Below are 22488 nucleotides of genomic sequence, written 5' to 3' on the forward strand. Positions count from 1 at the left end.
AACCAATACATGTCAGATTAAATTTGACAGCATTGTTCATAAAACTATCTTATGCTGATTATTCTTAGGCAGTTTTAAAACCTTTTTCCAATTTATATTCTGTCTACATTTTGTAGTTAAATTCATAATTCTCATAATAGACCAGCTCTTACACCAATAATTTAATGTTAGCACAGTTGTAATGCGTGATCATTTAATTTCCTTTGTAAGCATTTCTATGTTTGTTGCTGTTGTTGTTTTAGAAACTCATGTTTTATTTTCCGTCACCCTCATTCCCATTTTGCTGAAGCCCTCTCTTGGTCTGTGTCCCACTCAGACTGTATCCTGGGGAGTGCTATCAGTCTTCTGTGGCCAGCTGAGCACTCCAGTGTTGGTGAGGAACTGCTGAATGGGCTCAGTGGGCCCCTGCATGCCATCAGACCATCTGCAACCTCAGGCTGAGCAGCAGTGAACTCGGGAGCTGGTGCAGCCCAGTAGCCCTGAAATTCCTCGCAGATCACAGCCATTTCAGTAGCAGCCTGCTCTGGCTTTTCAATCTCTTCAGGATCCCTGTAGAACTAGAGGTCAGGCATGACTTCCCACAGGTGTTCACAAGAGCTAGTGCCAGTCTTGCGCAGCACTTTGCCAGGCCAGCATCCCCCACATCAGACCCACTGAGCCAGCTGCCTTATTGTTGCCCAGGACGGCGATGTCCACATCCCACAGAGGAGAACCTCTGTTACACAGAGCAGCATTTGGCAGGTTGATAAGACACCTCCATGAGGAGCTGCTGGTCTGCCCTGGAATCAGTAACCACCAGAAGACTCAGCTCTGGGAAGGCTGCCTGAATCTAATCATTTAAGATCCCAGGTGTGAAGGGGATAGGACTAGCTCCAGGGGCAGCCGCAAACTTCAGCACTGGTTGGCTGATGGGTGTTCAGAGAGAATGTGACACTGAGGTCAGCATGATTTCCAGTGGTGACTACCGCTGGAGCTGCCCCAGAAGCTTCTCCTTGGTGGGCTTCAGATTTATGATGTGGATCCTGTCACTTTTCCTTTTGTAGATCCACTGCTCCATCTGGAAATCCAGGTTGGTGCCACCTAAATGGGTTCATACAGCATGGAATTGAAGGTCATCCTCCTCCTTCACTTGCAGGACATCAAGAGCTCAGGACATTGTGAAAGTTTTCCTTTAAGTTACCATGGGAATCAAGAACAACAGGAACTCTTCCCTGGGCAGCACAGAAAAAACACCTATGTTGTTTTTAAATTTATTCTATTTATAAAGGTCTAGATCTTTTGGATCACTCAGTCTTCCATGTTTTTTTATTTGTGTTGAGAATAGAGTATGCATATTTTACTCCCTCTACTTCATATTTTGTGTTATCTTCAGTTTTACTTCACAATGTAGGGCCTACGTCGCTCTGAAAACCCACAGTATTTAGCAAGTGAATATTTTCTGTTTAAAAGGAATAATATCTGTGTAAACAGTAAGGATCTTATGTCATGGATTTACCAATGTTAGACCGAGAATGTATTAGGAGGTAGATAATCTCATGTCTCATCATATTTCATTCCATATACTGATAATCGATATATTTACTTCTCGTTTATAAATTAATGTTGAATCAGGTGCTTTAGTGTACTTAAAATTATCTAGTTTCTATTTTTTGAACTTATTTAGTCTAAATCCACATTTATTTAGCCACAAAACAGACTTATTTCCAAGCTTCACTACATTGAAGTCTCACCTTCGTACTTACTTGTTAATCATTTTACAGTACAGTTACACTATTAATAAAGAACAAATTTAGACCGTAGAATAAACTGAACATACCAAAGGTAGTAAGCAAGTTTCAGTTTACCCTGTGATCATGGAATAAAAATTAAAGATGACCCCTTCCTTTGTTGTTGTTGTTGTTTGTTTGTTTGTTTGTTTGGTTTTTTTTTTTTTTTTTGAGTTTGACAGCTACTTCACTTTAATGGGGAAACTAGCGAAATAAGCTTTCCAAAAACCAATAAAATCAAGAGGAAATACGAGCTGAATTTGGAGGAAAGTACCATGTAATTTTCAAAGATGTAAAGAAATCTCTCATCAAATTTAAAATAAGACAAAAAGAAAAGAGGAAAACAAAGCAATAAATGCTTTACAACAAGGAAGGAAATACTTGCTTTGAAAATGAGAGATGGACCTTGGGGATAGACTGTACTAATCCATCTTTCTGGCGAGGCTCAGAGAGGCAGAGAGAAGCACAGATGGGCTAATGCCTGGAATATAGGGGTGATATCCTGTATCTCTCCTAAGAGTCCTTTAGGGAGGTTTTTCACTTAAACATAAAATGATATTGAAACAAGTACCAGTTCTAATATTTGTAATAAAAAATAATGAGGATTATTCTGGCAAATTGAGAGTAGTTTGAGTGTTATACCCCAGATAAATTTGCTATGCTTACTTCTAAAAGGAGGAAAACATTTTTTCTTTCCACTTTAGTGTACAATGCTATTTTTTACTACAAAGCTAGGATTTCTGAATTATAATTTATATTTAAAATGAATCTCTGTGCTATCTGTTACTCCAGTGAATCTGAATGTCTTGTTTTGTATTTTTTTGTTACCAAGTAGCAAAATAATCACCTTAATAATCAGGTACCTTATGACATACACTCAGGAAATCATCTAAATTCCTCTTATTTAGGCTATAATATGTTACTGTTCTCTTTTGAAGAAATATTAAAATATGAAAATAATTATGGTAAAAGATTCATTCTGGGTATTGCTCTTTGTCACTGTTTGAAAAAAACTATAAAATATTACTTTAATATCCTCAATAAGATTCCGTAGCAGACTGTTCCTATGAAAGTGGAGTGCTTGTTGAATAATTAGTAATAAATTTAACTGAGAACGTGTGTATTGGGGAAAACGGCGATCTTTCATTTTAAATGAAAACTGGTAGTGAGACCTAGCAATTAGCAAAAAAAAAAAAAATAATAATAATACTTGCGTTTGAAGACAAACAAATACATTTATCTAGCAATAAAAGGTTAAAAATAAAAGTGGAAATGATAAGGAAAATGACTAATACAGCAGGCATAAAAATTAAAGAATATGTCAATTATAAATTCTAGAAGAATGAATAAAAGGAGGCATTAGGAATCTATGACAACAGTTCTGGTAGGATAAGAGTATTGACAGTTTAAAATATGACATTGTCAGGAAAACATTAATGGATAGTTATAAACATCTAAATTTATCAATCTCTCTCTTTCTCTCTGTCTCTGTCTCTCTCTCTTTCTCTCTCTCTCTCTCTCTCTCTCTCTATATATATATATATATATATATATATATATATATATATAATATGCTTAACATATGTATCTCTTTAGTTAGAATCCAAAAGTATTTGGAAGTCATTAGTGTCGAGAAAAAAATACGTAATTTAAATATGAAAATAACTCTAGTCTCGTTCACTTCACCATAATGATATTTGGAAGTTAAAATATTATGACCTCAAATTCTAGATTGTGTGTGTGTATTTACATATATATCATATATACATATATATATATATATATATATATATATATATGTGACATATACCTGATTTTTTAGAACAATCTTTTGTATTTTACTTAGAATCTCAAACTGCTTCTTAGAAAGGAAATCCATCTAGTTATTTCTAGTTAATTTAATTTCAGGTAATTCCAGCTAAGTTATTTATAAATTGACCAGGTTTCTAATAGAAACCCTAATATTTGAATTCCTTGGCTCTTTGCATTGACTCTCAGGGATTGTGCTTGAAGAATTTCATTACAGGGTGTCCGATACGGAATGCAATTCTTTCTGGTGTCAATTAGGGTTCTATTAGTTTTTTTCTCTTTTTTCTGCCTAGAACAATATAGTAAACATTTTTTACTGTGCTGGTCATGTAGTCATTATTACAGGAATATGACTCTATCACAATAGAATTAAAGTACTCAGGCATGATATACAAATAAATGTGGATATACTATATTAGGTCTTGATTTACAAAAATAGAACATAGGTTTGATGTGGACCAAGAATTGTAGTTTGCTGAATCACAGTACACAAATTTCCTGGAACGCATTTTAAAATTTCTTTTATTTTATCTTTTGTCTTCACATTAGTTTTTCTAACATTGGCATTCTTGAAAACAGGTTCTTGAGCTATTTTCTTTCTCACTGAATGAGTTAACTCCAGCTAAAATGTGAGTTTAGTACTGTCATACAAATCATTTCCCTAATTAGAAATCTTATATTCTTTATTGCTCATAGAGCACTATGTGTACATTCCTGCCAGGCTATTGAGCGCTGCCAATCAAAATAGAAGAATAAGCAGTAACTTTACTCTCCTATCTAGTATATCGTGTCTCTAATCACACTCCTACTGGTCCTCTCCTCTTTTGTGTTACTGACTGGAGAAAGAATTGTGTACTTCTGAGCAGGAAATCAATAAGTTACACTTTGTTTTTAATCTCTCTTCTTGTTCTATTTTTATTTTTTTTTTCTTCTTCAATTATTTTAATTAGTGCTCCCCACTCCACTCCTCATTTTGGGAGTGGTAATTTTATGCTAAGAAGTAAAATACGTTTCAAATCTCTACTATCTCGTCCTTTTCCTGCAGTCTTCATCACATCAGGACAATCAATTGTGGGGTATCTTTTCCTTTTGGATTAAGGATTGATATTTCCAGGCACTAGCAGGTATTGCATTGTTACTATTTCACATATAATCTCTTTGCAAAGCAGTAACAATCCTCTTTTGACAACCAAAGACTACCAAAAATTTAACAAGACACCAATAGAACTACACTTTTGTGAAAAACATCTGCCCTTTTTATTCACTTATGAAAGTTCCAACCATTACTAAGTATTAAAATCTCAGTGCTGCAAATAATTTACAGCAAATGCATACTAAAGTTTGAAATTTAATGCAATATGCCAGAATCTTATTTGGAGTACAATCAAATAATATTAATTATTTATCAATTAAAATTCAGATGAAATCTCTGATGTGAAGCTGTGTACCAACTTGGATTATATTCTTTGACATGATTCAATATGTTATGCGATGTTCCATTTACACATGAGTTTTAACTTTTATCAAAGAATATCCTTGACTTCCTTTATAAGCCAAATAACTGTGGATCATAGTCCTTAGTTTCCTGAAAAGCTATAAAGGAAAAAAATTCTTAGTAAATGTGACAAACTGAAAAATAGCATGAGGAAGACTGTAAAAATATGGAGAAGGCAGAAATCTGTCATCACTCCTTGTGCTTAGCTAGAAATCTTTTCCTTGTCCTATTTTCCTTAATAAGAGGCTATTTCATACAATTGAGTTGAAACTTCTGCCTTCTCAATTTAGCCTTAGTTCTAACTACTTGTAGCACTGGGATCTGACTAGGCCCAATAACAACAACGAATGATAGTTCTATGCAAATGATAGTTCTAGCAAAGGTTTCTTTTTAGGATAAAAGCACAAAAAAAGATTACATTCTTATTCTCACCTACTTCTAACAGCACCATTACTAGTGTCCTATCACCTTTAGAGTCACTCACTAGACATACTTATAGGCTCAGAAAAGCTGATAAACACCTGGTTATGGCTTATTACAGTAAAGGGATATGAATTACAATTATCACTAAAAAAGGTACCTGGTATATGCTTCCTGGTATAATGAACATCATACGTGCAATGTGTGGACAAGCAGGGACGATCAGTGTGCAATGTTTCAGTATGCGTGGGGGGTAGGGTGGCCCTCAGTCATGCGACCATTCAGTATTTCTGTGACTGAGCTCAATTATTCAGATTTTAACTTCTCATAACAAAAGTAGGCATTCACCAGAAATCTCATTTCTGTCTTTATCTGACCACATCGCTACCTCTTGACTCAACACTTCATAAATTCCAGACATAACCCACAAGGGCTCACAGCTCATGTCCCAGAAGCCAGTCAAGGTCCATTTCTAAATAAATATCTTCGTTAGGGTGCACAGGGCTCAAGCAAACGAAGCCTTTTGAATGAATTTTCTATTCGACATTTCAAACAAAACTGTGAGAGGAGCTGTCCTCTCCTCTGGGACTGTAAGGGGAAAGCTGGGATATTGGAGAAGCGGATAAGAACACTGACATTTTAAAACTCCTCACATTTCACTTCTGAACCACCTACCTTCCGTGAATGCCATATGTAAAATATATGAATGAAATGTACTTTAAATCTGTTTTCTTTGGCTAATCTCTTGTTAAAAGATTCTTAATTGCTATAGAATCTAATACACAAGAAGCGGTGTTACACATTCTCCTTTTTATCTGTAACAATCCAAACGAGTTGTTTTATTCCTTTACTCATTTATCTGTTCTGGAAATACTTTTTATTTTTACCAACCTGGAAAGAAGTTGTAATAAAATTTAGTGCATATATTGCATGTTTAGAGATTTTAGATCATTTTGTATTATAATTTTTCACAAACAATGTAGATAAGTTTGGCACGTACAGATGACAAAAATCACTTCAAAGAAGTTATTAGATATTTATGAAATTAAAAATGCTCAGATTACAGCCATTTTATATTTTTCAACCTCAATATTTTGCTATAGAAATAAAAAAAAATTTCCATGAAAGCTTAAATTTTGCTATAAGTCACTAGAAATTTCAGATAAGCTACTTTAAGTCCTAGTAGTCCCGAAACTACTTCTGCATTACTTTTAGTCTTTTGGCACAAGATTATAAATATCACTCTTATAATCTCGAGGCTTAAGTGTTCACTTTGAAATAAAGGTACAATTTCTCATAGTCTTCTAAGGTTTTACCCTTGTGTGAACCAATGACATTGACGTTTTAGTAGTTTATTTTAGAACCTGGTTAAGACTTCATTTTCATAATTGTCACACAAGGTGACATGTAGGCTTTAATGAGATTCAGAAGTTGTAAATTTGATTTACTTTTAATTTGAGAGACCTAGCTGGTAGATATTTAGAGATAGTTTATTATTTAAAAGTGTTTTCTTGGATGTCTAAGCATAGAACAAAGCAACAACAATTGGTAAAATGTGCTGTGTGTAGAACAAAGAACCCAGTGCCACCCATAGCCCGTGAGCCATTCCCAGCAAATGGTAGTGGCTCTCCTTCAGTCACGGAAGCACTGGGACTTTACTATATTTTGTTTAAGTAGTCTGTTTAAAATAAATTTAGCAGAATTTTATTTTTTCCAATTCATACAAGCTTTTGAAACAAAAAAAGTTACAGCAACAGTACACACTCCTATATACTCCTGGCCTTGTTTTGTAAAATATTACATTAGTTTGTTTCAGTTTATCAAAGTAAAAAACAAGCCTTCTCACACTGTTGTGAAGTACATCTCAGAATTTATTCATATTCCACAAGTTTTACCTACTGAACTTTTTTTTCTGTTCCAGGATCCTATTCAATATGTGACATTAAATTTAGTCATTAAAGTTTTATATTTTTTCTTAGCAACAATATTATTTTTGGCAATTCTGAGGAATAATGTCAATGCCTTTGATAATACTAGTATCTGTTTATCAAAGTGTCATATTAGACATTATATGCAGTTTTTATTTGGCAACTGAACCTCAGTGAAGATGGGAAAGAGAGAAACTTTACTCTTACATTCATAGCTAAGTATGTGGTTTAAATCTCTCCATTTGGGAGAAATCATAGCAATCTTGTTCAGAAGTGTTTTCTCCTAGTGTGTAGAACTGACAACAATATATGCTACAACCGTGGTGAAACTACTGGGAGCCAGCATTAAAAATAAGACTCAGATATGGCTAGGATGATCTCCATCTCCAAATTAGAAAAAAAAAAAAAATCTGACAATTTTGAAGCATCATATGAACTAAAAAAAAAAAAAAAAAAAAACTTGAAAAATGCTAAAGCAAAAAATGTACTTACTATTAGTTGACCTGTGCATGACTTCACTTGGAACATAACACAATTATGCATTAAGTTTTATTTATTATTGATGCTAAACACAAAAGTATGAAATATGATTTCATATGTCTGAGAAAATGAACATATTAGCTTTTTAATTAACTTAATTTTTCAGTGCTTTTTGAACTTTACTGTTAATGAAGCTAAAAGAAAATAGGCTTTAAATTTATCTCTATTTCCAAAGTTTTTAGTATTGCTTCATTTTCTTTTATATTAAATTTTTATCTAAAATCTTTATGAACTTATTAATCCTATGATATTTTGGAACTAGTTTGTGTTAGCTTGAAAAAGCCAACTGTTAAATTTTTATATGAATATTAACTCAGTCCTATTTTAGAGTTGGTTTTTTATTTTCTTATAAACCCCTTAAAAATCTGACACTTTCACAGCTGCCTCAAGTATGAGCCAGGATAGCGGTACACTGCCAGACACTGGCTTTACTATGAGCCAAAGAGTTCACTTTTCCACTAATCACAGGGAAACATGGTAATTTCTAAATTTTCCCATTCATATCTTATTATAGTTGCTGTCTATAGGTAGTTTATGGTGTAATGTCTTGTCCAAGATGGCAGAAACATCAAATGTCTGGGACATAAATGATAAAGATTATCATAATGCCCCAGAGTGAGACCTGACTGGGGGACTCTTAAAATTGTAAAGTGTTTGTGTGACTGTGGTAGATGAAACATTCAAAAATTTCCTGTATGTAGTAGACACTGTGGAAATATTGCTGAATTAATTATACGTTTTGTACAAGAAATGCAATTTATCCAATGTTACCTAATATTTTCAATTTAATTTTTCTTGTTTGTGCTTTCCTGCTGAGACTTTATCCATCCCTCCATTAACTTTCTACTCTTAAAGTACTTACTTTAAAATGTATATATATTCTGCAAATAGAACTGATTTACCATTTCATTTTCAATCTTGAACATTTACAGCAGTATAGTTGATATAAATGGTTCTACTGTCATACTTATTTTGGCCAAAACTGTTCACTTATGTTTTTTGCATTTTATCACGTTTGATACAAATTTTGTTTTCACTTATCACCATGATACTGAAACACTTTCCTTGTATATTTATGGGATTGTAGTTTGGTACTTCATTTAGTCAAATCAAATGGTCTTAGTATCTTGAACAAAAGAAATCCATATTTTATTTTTGTTTATGCTATTTTTTTTACTTTATTTCACAAGGGCTACATATTCTTCAGTTAAGCAGTAATTCAGGTGGCATCATAAAATATATGGCTACAGGTGATTAGCTTTGAAGATATTATCTTGCTACCTTTTCACTTTCCTGAAATTTACATACAAATCCCCTTAGAGGAAACTCCATTGTGAGATGTGCTAGAATTTCCTAAATAAAATAGTATTTTAATTACCTGGACAGATTTTAAAAATAGCTAAATGTACAAAGACAAACCTATTTCTGTCTTTCTGAAATGCTTTATTGTAAAAATGTATCTACTTTTGAAAAGTTTTGTCTAAAATACATATTTTAAAACTAAAGCAAAGTATATATGTAGAAATGAGGAGACAATATTTAAATTAGAACTAAGGCATCCAAACTGCATCATTTCACTTCTGAAATATATTTTCCTCACTCTGTTCTTTTTTTTTTTTCCTATGAGCACTATGTGATTACATAGAAAGGTGATATATTTATCCCTTTTATCCTTATCTGAGTTCATTGGTGTTATGAACACAATTTAGAAAGAACTGATGGATTTAACTAAAGCTCTTTTGCATATGTATCCCAAATTCCAAAATTGATTTCAACTCTATACAATTTAAAAAATATTACTGAACTTCCACTACATGCCAACATTCCTTTAAATATTGAAGGTAGTATTAATACATATAGTTTTCTGTGCTATAATGATTGTTTAAAAATATATGCAGTTTTAACATTATTCATATATTGAGAGAAAATCTGAGCATAATAAGAAATTAACATTTGCTTATGCATGATTTCATCCGTGAGAAAAATGAGGAAAACGCATCCCCGCTGAGTTGAGCTACAACATAGGAATACATAGAAAACACATGTACATGCACCTAAACATTTATTACCTGCCTCAGTTCATGACGCAGATATGTTAAAAATCCTCACTTTCTATTTCTTTATAATAAGGTTGCAGTGCTCTATTCTTACCCATAATTTTTTAACCTCCTGTTGAGCTTTGTAACTTTGACCAATAAAACATGGCAGAGATCATGGGATATGTTTATTATACATGGTATAGTAAAGGTAAAGAAATAAGAATTATAATTAGCTTTTGCAATCTGTCGACTCTAAGCGGAAAGATAGGTTATCAAAAAAATGTGCTTCACTTTGTCAGCCAAAGCCTTGGAAGGCAAATGTACAGGTGATAGATGGAGAAAGCTGGATATGCTTTCCTACTCTGTGTGAAGAAACAAAGTTGAGTTGTAAACTACTCATAAAATGTCTGATTTTGAAATCTCCACATCTATTTGTCCAGTGACCCGAGTGAGCTATAGACAGGACTAGAGATTTAATAAAGACTGTAGCATTTAGATGAGCACATCATTTTAAAACAGACACATGTAACAGAATATGTACTCTCTCTCCCACTCTGCCCAGTATATGTCAGTTTCTTAGTTGCCCAGGTAATAGTTTCTGTTCAGTTACATTTGTTTCTGTCTGGTAGAAACCACTGGTCACCATGATGTATGTAGTATAAACCAGTCCTCAGCTGACAAGCCATTCTGCCTCTGTATTTCCTATTTACTTATTCCATATGAGCTCTAAACCACCAAAAATCAAGGCCTGATATGATCACAATCAGTGCCAACTGACATATAAAATCTGCCTCCAACTCCTAGGTGTCATTTGGGTGTTTCTGTTGCCACTGCATTTGGTTCATCAGCTTGGAAGACTAGCTGTGCTGACTTCTTTTGTCTGTGCTCTTGTCCCTCCTGGACAGAGCAAGGACTTCTCCAGGTCCTTACTGGAAAGCACATCCTCAAGATTTCTGTGTCTCCTCAGAAGTCTGAAGGAGTATACCTATCTCCCTAGTCAAGCCGCTCACATTAGAGGATACAATCTGTTTGCCTGTCTGTTTGTCTGCTTGCCTGATTCTGGTAAGAAACCCAGGGACACACAAGTTAGTCTGTCTTCCAGTCTTGCGTAGCTAAAACAGAAGGAAAGTCTAATCATCTCTCTATGTCAGGAACATTCAAAGGAAGGGATTTTTAACCTCTGAGTGCCTGATGAATGTGTGAGTGAATGGCAAAGACAGCATAAGCGATAGGCTGTTGCATCTATGCACCAACACTGAGAAGCACTGTTGGTACATAGATGCAACACTGGTGGCTGATTGGGCCCTCACCTGCACTTTGATGGTAATTGATGTGTGGCATAATGGAGGCCTTGTACCTTCCTTAGCTATGTCACACCTAAATCCTTGCAGGAGCATGGTCAGGAGGGCATCTGAATTGTCTCTCTCAGAGGGCACCACCCTTTGTGTGCTGCACCATCATTTATGGGCAGGCAACATATACTAAAGTTGGAGATAGGAACTAATTAGTCGAAACACACAGTCCCTAACTGCAAAATAACAGGCTTTTACACAGTTAAAAATGAAACCAAACTTCTCCCTGTATCTCAAAGGAAAAACAAAACAAAAGAGGCTATACTTCCTGCGAATTCTGCCTTGACACTCTTGTTGGCCACCACTGTCCAACAACTGATATATCACTGTTCAAAAAACAAAGCGTTTTGGATGGTAGTCAATACAGTGATCATATTTGCCCTCCTATTTGTGTTTTAAGGCAATAAATAGCCTTTCCAGGTAAATCCAGGTTGTGTCAAGTCTTTTCATTCCAAATTGTACCCACACTAGCAACATAAGGACATTCTGACAAGTCTTTTATAAATCGTTATCTCTCAGTGAATTTGTTCTAACTTCTAGTTTTCATCAACTGAGGAATCAAATTGCTTCCTTCTTTGGTTAAAATATTTTCAATTCAGGATATGAATTAGTGAAATGTAAAAATTACATAGGATAACTTTTATAAAGAATTAACAAATTTTTCAAAAATTTATGCTTAAAATAGAAAACTATAATAATCTTACAAAGAAAAACTTAAAGAAAGCTATGCCATTATCAAGTAAGAATAGTACCAATCAGTTTATATTAGATCTAACAAATTTTATATACTACTCACTTTTCCTAGTGGAAGACTATTATTTCTATTATTAAAAAGTAGAATAAAAAAGTGAGGTAAAATAGAAATGAGTTACTGTTGATATGGATTGCTGCAATTACTATGCAAATGGTGCTTCATCACGAAAAGAGAAATTATCTTTTACTTATGTGCATCTTATGCATAGCCATCACTGCATTTCAGAAAATAGACAAATTACTATGATTTTGGTATCATAGCTGAATGAAAATTTGCTGCAGGATAAATACTGTCTGGAATATTGCTAACACCTGATTTAGATGAGAATCAGTATTTTAGACTTTGGAATTACTAGTAGAATGAAAAAAAACTGGGCTACTGGGGTGAAATAAATACATTATCTACATGTGATATAGACATGGATTTTAGCTGCCAAGGTTGGAATACTATGATTTGATTGTGTTCACAAAAAGCATGCATTGGAAGATTAAATCCCAAGACAGTAATATTGGAAGCTAGAACCTAAAGGTGAGAAGGCCAAAAGACTCACTGTACCCTTAAATAAATAAGGCCATTGCATCCATAATGGACCACAATGGCAGGAGTGCATTCCTTATACAAAGATGCATCAACCCCCTCTGACTCTCTTTCTCTCTATCTTTGCCTTTCTACTAAAGATGATACAGTGAGACAATCTATACCACATGCTGGAATTATCATTCTATGAACTGTAAACAAATAAACTTCTATTTATTAGAGATCTCCAAGTTCATAGAAATCTCCTAGTTGATTCTAGTTCATAGTAATCTCCTAGCTGTAAGCAGCATATTACTTACACCCAGTTACTACTACTTTCTCTTTATTTCCCTTAAACTTACGTACTTTGGAAAAAATCACGTAACACAAAACATTCCACTAGTTTTACTGTACTGGAACCAATAACCATAGCAACAGGACAAAATGTTAAGATGAATGGAGACAGAACATACTACCACTGATTAATTTATTTCTGCATTCTGATTATAAAGAGGCAATCATTTATGGTGATTTGACTTATAAATCTGCATTTATGATTATTAGCAATTTGAAACAGTCATTCATACTTCTGTAGTGGACCTGTACAGAGGTCTTTATCAGTAGTTATTTGATCATTTTTTTGTGGGTAGGGAGCTGTTATAGGGACCTGATGGGGAGTTCAAAGGTGGCTAGATTAGGGTGTGAGAGTGTGGATTAAGATTTTGTGATAACTAACCGGTTTACCATTGTTCTGGGCGTGAATAATGAAGACCCCTCAGTTTAGGCAGCTTATTCAATAGGCTTATAGACTGCCTGAGACAAAATGGAAGCAGACGCGCTCCGGTGCTGCATGCTTGCCTACTGCTGCCTCTGCTTGTTCCTGCCATAGACTATTTTTCCTCTGTGCTGTCCCTCTGCTGTGCCACCTGCCTTGAAGCCAGAAAACTATGGACTGAAACTTCTATAAACTCTGAGCTTAAATGAAATTTTCCGCCTTTAACTCTGGGAGTTGTGTATTTTGTCTGTGCAACAAGTTCACCAGGACAAAAGCTCGACATACACAGAACTGTGTTAGTAGTTATCATATTCCTACATGCCGTCCCACAGAGCAGCTTGGGAATCACTACTTTCATACACAGTTCATATGGTTTAGAATTGGAATTTGTCTCAAAATGAATCAATTTAATTTCTCCCTTGGTATTTTAGAATTTAGGAAGTCTCGGAAGAGCATAAATGCTTTGTCAATATAAAATATCAAGGCGTAAATCCTTCTGTTCCTTATAATCATATTTCCTATAGGTCAAGTCTGAGAAATAATGAAGCAGATGTCAGACACAAATAAACACAAATGATGGAAGGTTATCTCAAGACCAGGCATAGTTCTTGGAGCTACTTAAATCTTTCATGTGACTTGGTTTCCCAATTGTTACATATTTCAAAAGCCAGTAATTATTTTCTGTTCCACCCCACTAATATACTTGGGTTTCTGTCACTGGTCACCAATGGATATGTAACTAATAAACTGTAAGACAAGTAACAACAAATGAAACAGGTTCATTTATATGCATTTGTGCCTTATGCTTTCTTCATTTAAAATTTTAATGAAGCAATAGATTCTTACTGGCATTTTTTTTTAATGGATGATATTTCATTCATGGTTTTCAACAGTTGGGACCGGTGGCAGGCAGTCAGGCTAAGAAAGTTAAAGGAGGAAAAAATGACACCAGGCAAAGGGAGAAATTTCCTTCTAAACGGGAAAAATATGATTTACTTCTTCATCTGATTTATTTTGCAGAGCTTGCTTTTAAAAAGAAATAACACTAAAATGATTCAGATAAGCTAACTAATTTTTAAAAATACATATCTGAAATGCTTTTTAAAAATTTCACACTCCTATAAGACATGGAAATATCTTTTCCATTTTTATATCACTTTCCATCAGACATATAATAGTGACATAATAAATGTTTGTTGATTTAAAAAGAAGGACATAAGCCATGTGGCTGTGGAAATTTGGGTTTGTGATGAAAGTCACACTTTAGGATTGCACTTCATATCTGATGCTTAAAATCTTTTAAAATATTGATAAAATAAAAATTCAGTGTTAATTGGAATTCTCTATTTTGACTGTCAGTTCTCTCATTTAAAACATTAGAAGTGGTATCATGTAAAATTGACTGAATAACAGCAAAAGCCATTCTGAAGTGTTATGAATATATTTAAACAAGTGCAGGACTAGAGGCTGAAATGTAAAGGCTTTCAATTTTGTGGATTCACGATCAAATTCTGCAGTGTGCCCATGGGCCTACCCACGAGGAGGAGCTTTGAGATTTTTGATGATGTGCAACAATCAGTGGTAAAAGATCAAAGGCTGGAACATTGAGGACAGATACAGGTTCATGCATTTTAAAGGCAGTCCTGCCTTAAATAATTTCAGGGCAAAGGACAAAACTGTTGGTGCTGGTGAGATGACATTGCTATCTAGCTCAAGACTGTAAGGAAGTTACAGTTTTCTATACAGTAGCAGGACAAGAAAATAAAAACAATGTGTCCCAAAAAACTGATGTTTCTAATTTCAAGTTAATTGAGAGATCATTAATATCTTCAAGGAATTAAAAATATTCAAAATTAGTACAGTATTTGTCACCCTTTCATTTATTTATTCATGTATGCGATATAGAAACTAATTGAGTACTATGAGCAATGCAGTATAGTAATTTTTAATATAAGATGTTATTATTAAATACATATCTGGTGATTGGGTCTATGTTATCATATGAATTTTATAGGAGCGTTCAAAGTGTTTTGCACAACAGTGTAGTGATACTTTAGGGTAATACTATGACTTCTGTGTACTTGCATCACAAAACTGAGCAGATGATGAAAGTGTAAGGTTAACTTCTTAGTGGTAAATGCTTTACTAGTGACTGCAAATTGTTTATTCACTCATTTTTGGTGAAAAGGAATGATTTTAGATCCTCACACTGCCTCGCTGAGGTACTCTTTCAGCCTTGGTTACAACATGGTTTAACTCAGACTAAAGCCCATTAAGCTCACTCGTAGGAGTTTTGGACAGTTTTAAGGAAATAAGAGCAAGCCATTTCATATAGTTTACCATCAGAGCTATTGCTAGAAGAAAGGAACATTTTGGGTAGGGTTTGTATCCTGGTAGAATGGTGACATGCAAAAGCCCACAGCCAATGTCATTTGCTGTAATTTAGGTGGAGGGTTCAAGGTCCCTAATAGGTGCCTGGGCACTCAGTCCGAGAGACAAGTAACATTGCTTACAAGACAAAAACAAGCTGACCTCTCATGTATCCTACCTCTAGGTGTGTTTTCAGAATGAAATGAGAAAGAAATAGGTAAATGTACTCTGTCAGTAAAGCTATAAGGAGATGATGGCAAATAGTGTGTGTTTGTGCAATTTCTCTTAGAGGAAATAGTCAGAATTGAATTTGTTTGAGTTGGAAAACAGTCCATGGTCTTTTCTGTGTGTTTCTTCCTTTATTTTCCTTTTTTTTTTTTAATCTCTGAAGAAAGACTGGATCAGTGCTGTTTTGACTTCAGGCTTTCTGTACTAATGGGGTAATTTCTAACAGCCAATAGGAAACAAACCCATAAAACTTGTCTTAATGGGATTTTGCCTTGAGCACCATCTGTAATTAGGTAGGGGGTTCCACAGCTACTCCATTATTGTGATTTCTAGGTGAGTCTCTCGGGGCTCCTTTGGCCTCTGGGTCTTCAAGTTTTATGGCAGTCAGTGAACATTAGGCAAGCCTCAGTGAATGCTCAAGCGTGTGTGTGTGTGTGTGTGTGTGTGTGTGTGTGTGTGTGTGTGTGTATGTGTGTATGTGTATGCTTGTGTATGTACCCAGATTCATACACACAGAATGGTTAATATCCATCAGAACTTCTGTGGTTCATAATGTGCCTAGGCTGTGAGTTCTGTTCTTATTTTATCATTACTTTCTTTCTTTTGCACATATTGCCTCTTTTGATGTAACTACAATCCAATCTAGAGGCACAGACGTAAACGCAGATGCCGCACCAGAAGTGTGCTGATGACACCATCTGCTTTCTGCAATTCTCTCTTGGTCATTGATTTCTTTGGGAGATTTTCTTCAACGTAGTTGGGCAGTCTTGTGGCATGTAGTGTGACATATGCAGTGCTTTTTCACTAGTGACTTCAGCATGCTGCAGGGAAAAGAGCCAGGGATGTGGAATCAGAGGGCCTGATTCAGAAGGCTGTATAAGATCCTTCCCAAGGGAAACTCATGCACCCTGTCCTCACTCTCCTGGTCTATAAAACAATCTTCAAATGTTATTAATGAAATATATGAGACATTTTGATAACTGAGTATTTTTACTTAAAGCACTATGTAAAACTAAATCATGGCAAGTATTTTTTCCTTATACACTCTTAAGGGTACTCACATTATTTTCTAGCATCCAAAGGAAACTCCCCCGCCCCATGCCTAGTGATTTTCATACCCTCTTTGAGGATCACAGACCCTATGTTTTCTGAGGTACAGGTGTTTGAATTTTGTTTTAAAGTATTATCTATGAGAGCAAAACACTAGAATTTAGAATTATAGAATAAAAAGCAAGTGACAGAGACAGAGAAAAATAAGAAAGAAAAGAGAATTTGGGAGTAAAAAATAAAAGAAGAGGGGCTGGGGATTTAGCTCAGCGGCATAAATGCATGCCTTGCAAGCAGGCAGTCGTGAGTTCGATCCCCAGTACCGGTAAAAAGGAAAAAGACAAAATAAATAAATGAATAAATAAATAGTAAAAGTGAAAGAAACTAAGTATGTATTAAAACACTGGCAAAAATATCCATGAATACCACGCTGATATACAATGTATAATACAACGAAGAAAAGTTGGGAAGGAAAACAGTCTCTTTGTTCTCCATACAATTCCTTGGCTTGGCTTTTTGTTGCATTGATGTTCTTGATCTTTCTGTCCATGTCATTGACTCCTTTTTTAAGTTTTATTTTTATTAGTTCATGTTCAAAATGCATAAAGATTACATTCACCATGGAAAGCTGGTGCGTGCACATAACACATCTTAATTCTCTTTACCTCCCTTTCCCTTCCTTCTGTCTCTCTTCCCTGTCTCTGAGTGTGAGAAGAGGTGCTCTACTGTGTCTGACCTGCCGATCTCTTTCTCTCCCTCCCTGCTCCCTCTCTCCCTTCCTCTCCTTCTCCATCTGGCTCTCTGCTCCCCTGTCTGTGTCCTTTTCCTTCTCCCTCTCCTTTCTCTTCCTAATAAATCACCAATTGGTCCTCAAGTCCAATGCACTTCATTATGTTCTAGTCTGCCAGGCAATAGTCAGACATTTTGATAGTTGTTTTACTCTTGTTTTATTTTTTAATTGATTTACAATATATAAGGAAGTGGGTTTCAATCAGTTACCACCCTGACAATTATAACTTCAATGTCAAGATTATTTCCATTACATTGAATGAAGGTAGGATGTGCAGAGCAAGAAACCACTTAGTAAAACCAGGGTTGCGAGTCTCAAAAAACTCAACCAAATGTTTGACACCTGGTACTTTAATCTGAGAAATGATCACTGCATGACAGACACTACCGTGTTGGTCCCATTTCTACAAACACATTTGGGGGTTAATATCGCTATGTTCTATCTTTCTCCTATTTCATAATATCTATTGGCAGAGGCAGAATCAGTAACTTGAACACTGAAACATCAAATTCAGAAGTGGGACAAATTCAGAAGTGGTGGGACATTGACCTAAAAACCTGGATTGATTGAAGCCTTGATTTTTTTCCCGCTTAGGAGGGATACACGCATGATTGTATGTGAGCAGAAAGACTGTTACCATTATTTGGATGATCAAGGTGCATACACTTGAGAAACATATGGCCTCCCAAACTCTAACCCTTATATTTTTCTTTCCTTTCAGAAACAGAATCTTTTATTTTTACTTGGGAATTTAGCCATACATGATAAAAAATAATATTCCCTGTTTTCATTAGAAGTTAAACTTGGACATTGGAATAAACTCTGGTGATGGCAAGTGAGTGAAAGTAATGTATCTAAGGCACGTAAGTTAAGGAAGAAGAAGCCATGACACTATGGTTTACAGTCTGGAATTTGAAGTCTTTTACACACTGGAACTCAATTCTTTTCTGGTAAATAAAAATATATTTATAGCTGATTATCAAAGTTCATTATGCAGCTGTGAAACCATCTAATCATAACCATCTAAATCTACATCAAACAAGGGTAACCAGAATGTGCCAGTGGTAAAATTTTAAAGTATATAAAACTTGTGTTTAGTCCAATTACTTTTTATAGCTTTAAAAAAAAATCACTGGAGGTTATTTCTCAGTTGTAAAGAAAACTAATTCGTAGTAACAAGTCAGTGACCCATTGTGCCAATTCCTTGAAATGATTGTCTTTTGAAGGGGATATATTTGTGTGTGTGTGTGTGTGTGTGTATATATATATATATATATATATAATCAGAAATCTTATATACTACATATACACAATTATGTGCATACATATAAAGTGTGTACATAATTAAAGATGCGAATGCTTTCTCTAAATAAATTAATTTCTAATGATATAAGTTTAAGTATTCAGATGAAATGTACATAGAAAAGTTAGTACAAAAGAAATGTACATAGAAAACCTGTTTCTTTTGCACAAGCCTTAACCATTAAGATAGATGTCATTGAAGCCAACAAGTCAACTTGAAATTACAATAGATGTATATAAATAGCACATTCTAGGTACACAATTTAATTAATCTTATAGGGTATTATAAGATGAATAAAAGAATCTAATTAGGAAAAATAAAGGGGGGTGGAAAGAAGGGGTGAAGCAAAAGAATTGAAATGTGCTAAGTACATGTACCAATCCCCTACAGTGAATCTAATCATTTTGTACTGCAAAAATGAACTAATAAAAGAAAAAAATACCTGAAGCAAAATCGATTTTCTTCACCATAATTTCATAACAAAGATGCTGAGAAAAATCAGCGAAAGAAATATGTGTTCTTACACAGTATAACGACATATAATCCTACTGTACTTTTCTGTGAGATCTGCCAATTACTTCATATTAAAAGGTTTCTATTCCTGTGTCCCAAAATAAAGGCCTTTTTCAGTGTCATACAAATAGCTACTGTCTTACATGTTTTGACTGTTCTTTTAACAATGCTATAAGAATTTAATTTTGCATATTTAGCTATGAATTTTGCATATTTTGCTAATTAGATCAAGGTAAATAGAACTGGGGTATGTAAAAAGAAAAGGGCACTTATTAATTTTTTAGAGATTATTACTAAAATGAGCCTCAGGTATTAATAATTGCTTTCCTTCTGGGATATCATATTTTGAAATAATAATATGCAGAGCTGTGCATCATCAGTGTAGGAGCAGCATCCATTATATTGATTGAAAGCAGCCAGATAAATCTCTTCAGTTACAAGAGATATGACTGGATCAGAGACTGATGATTTAAATAAATAAAGAGGCAGAAATTTCTGAGCACAGCATTAGTGTCAGAATCAATGAATTATCCCTGCTGGGCATTTATTAGCACCTAGAAATACTAGTTTCAGAGGCATCCATGACATTTCTGGGAAAGTTGATGAAAAATTTAACCCTTCACCCCAAATTTACATTCTTCTTTTTTCTGCTTTACTTGAATATTAAAGGCAGATATTTAAAATACATTAGGAAGGATGTGGCATACACTGGTTCTCTCATACTGTGGAATCACATCTTAAGTGAGTTGCTAAAATGTCGATCACATTCACAGTGATATAGGAGTGCTCACTTAGCTTAGAACTCTAGTTGTTAAAGTCAAAGTCTTCATTAAATGGAAATGGAGAACTCTATGTAAAAACATCCTAGGAATTTAAATAAACCTGAGCCTCTCTCTTTGTCCCTCACAGGATTCTTCAGAAATGGAGCTACAGTTAACTATAATGTTAATTATAACAATGAACTTGATTAAATATGCATACATGTATGCAAAATACACAGGAATGTAAATGAAGGTGGGAGACAAAATTTTAGTGACTTGGTGCAACTGGTTGAAAGGTGAATAAGTAATTTAATTAAAGTCTAAAACTTCTATCTATCCAGTTGTGTTTACAATACTCATGTGACTAGGTACCTAGTGAGCATAATTTTGGAATCTTGTAAGTCTTATTTGGAAAATTCAGGTATTTTCAGGTCACTTACAATCTATGAATTCAAACTACCCTTCTCATAAATTTATAGCAAGATTTTCAGTGAATGATATTCTCGTAAATGTGCAGTAATTATCCCTTCAGCCAGTATATTGTCCTGTTCTCAGTCACCAATTTGCAGCAAGTAAATATTTCCACGATGGCTGATTTCAAGGTATTAGTGTAATGTCAGTGAATGTGGAATTAAGAAGTGATGTGTGGAATCAGTTTTCGTAAATTGGCCTGAGCAAGCTTCAGCACATTGTTGCACCCATTGGAAAACACAGTGACAATATTGGGTGTTCTGTCTTACAAAAAGCAAATGCTCAATCAATCTTGATAGTATGAATGTGATTATGAAAAAATCCTATGAAGTTTACACAAGTAAGACAAATAGAGTGTTTAATTTCCTAAATCTAACAATTCTGTAAAGCTGATTTATGAATAAATTAAATTCTTCAAAATAGAGACCTTTTTGTTTTCCATTCTGTGTTGTTTGGAGGAAAATAAAAAGAAAAAAAGAGATGCAACTTTTCTAAAATATGCTGATTTTCAAACATTCTTAATTGAGTAACATTTCACCCAAAATATGAAAGAAAGAGTAATATAACCAATGTAATGGCATCTGTATGCAGCCATTTAAATTCAAAAGCAGAAAAAGCAAAAGATTAAAAATGGCGCTAAGTAGCTAACAATTTAAACAGAAGTACAGGGAATGTTTCTTTTCAGTTATGTTGCATATTAAGTGTGAAAGAACTTGGTAGTCACTCTCTTTTCTTTTTACTCACTTTTACTAGCACATTTCCAGTTCAAAGATGAAATTCAGTATCTTGAAAACACATCACTTTAGTAATAGGACCACGATCTTAATTATAAAAGGAATCCATAGCAAAGTCATAAACAGAGCCTGAGAGTAAGAGCTGAACAGACATAAAAAGATAGTGTTTGATATGAACATTTCATAACATACAGCGTGAATGGTGCTAATTTTTTATAGCTCTTAGCTGTAGTTGTGATGAACGGTGTAAAAATATACATTGAAATAAATACCTGATGCAAATCAAAATCTTAATGTTTATTACAATACAAGAAGAAAATCAGGTTTCTAGAAAGTTCTACTGGAAAGAAACATAACACTCTAATAATTCTTATCCCAATCATAATGTGACAGGGATTATGGTACCAGAACCAGTATGAGAAGAGTTTTTGATCTTTAGATGAAATTTCTCATGTTTTTAAACTTGATTTCAATTATGCAGCAAATATTCCTGTCTTAATTTAGATATTATGCAAGATGACAGGTAGCTCTTATTGATCTTTATAAAAGCTCGACATATATTTAAAAATATATCACCTTTTTAACACGGATATGCTGCAGTTCTCAAACATATTTTATCAGCAACAAGGAAGCACTAAGGGACATATAGTTTTGGTTTAAAATGAGAAGCCTTTAATTTTTTGGCTTTACATTGTTAACATTCTCTTAATTACTTTTCTCTTTAGAGTTTTAAAAATATTCAATAATGAACTTATCTTTGCTATTTAAATTATTTTATAAAATAATTCCTGAAGAAAAAAATTTTCTAACAGCTAAAAGCTACATTTCATCACTTCATTTTAAGAGCATTTATTCTTTTCCTTATATTTTCAGTGCA

At 34.3% G+C, this 22488-nt stretch overlaps 1 protein-coding gene and 1 pseudogene across 3 annotated transcripts in view; both read right to left on the reverse strand.

Moving 5' to 3' along the window:
- Lrrtm4 (leucine rich repeat transmembrane neuronal 4) overlaps positions 1 to 22488 on the reverse strand; it is a 653653-nt gene that overhangs the window by 127441 nt on the left and 503724 nt on the right. The gene's annotated exons all lie outside the window — the stretch shown is intronic.
- On the reverse strand, positions 338 to 1156 carry LOC106027516 (small ribosomal subunit protein uS2-like; annotated as a pseudogene).

This window comes from Cavia porcellus, unplaced genomic scaffold, assembly GCF_034190915.1.
Source record: "Cavia porcellus strain 051 isolate PalLab524CR breed Dunkin Hartley unplaced genomic scaffold, mCavPor4.1 scaffold_18, whole genome shotgun sequence".
Classification (NCBI taxonomy): Eukaryota; Metazoa; Chordata; class Mammalia; order Rodentia; family Caviidae; genus Cavia; species Cavia porcellus.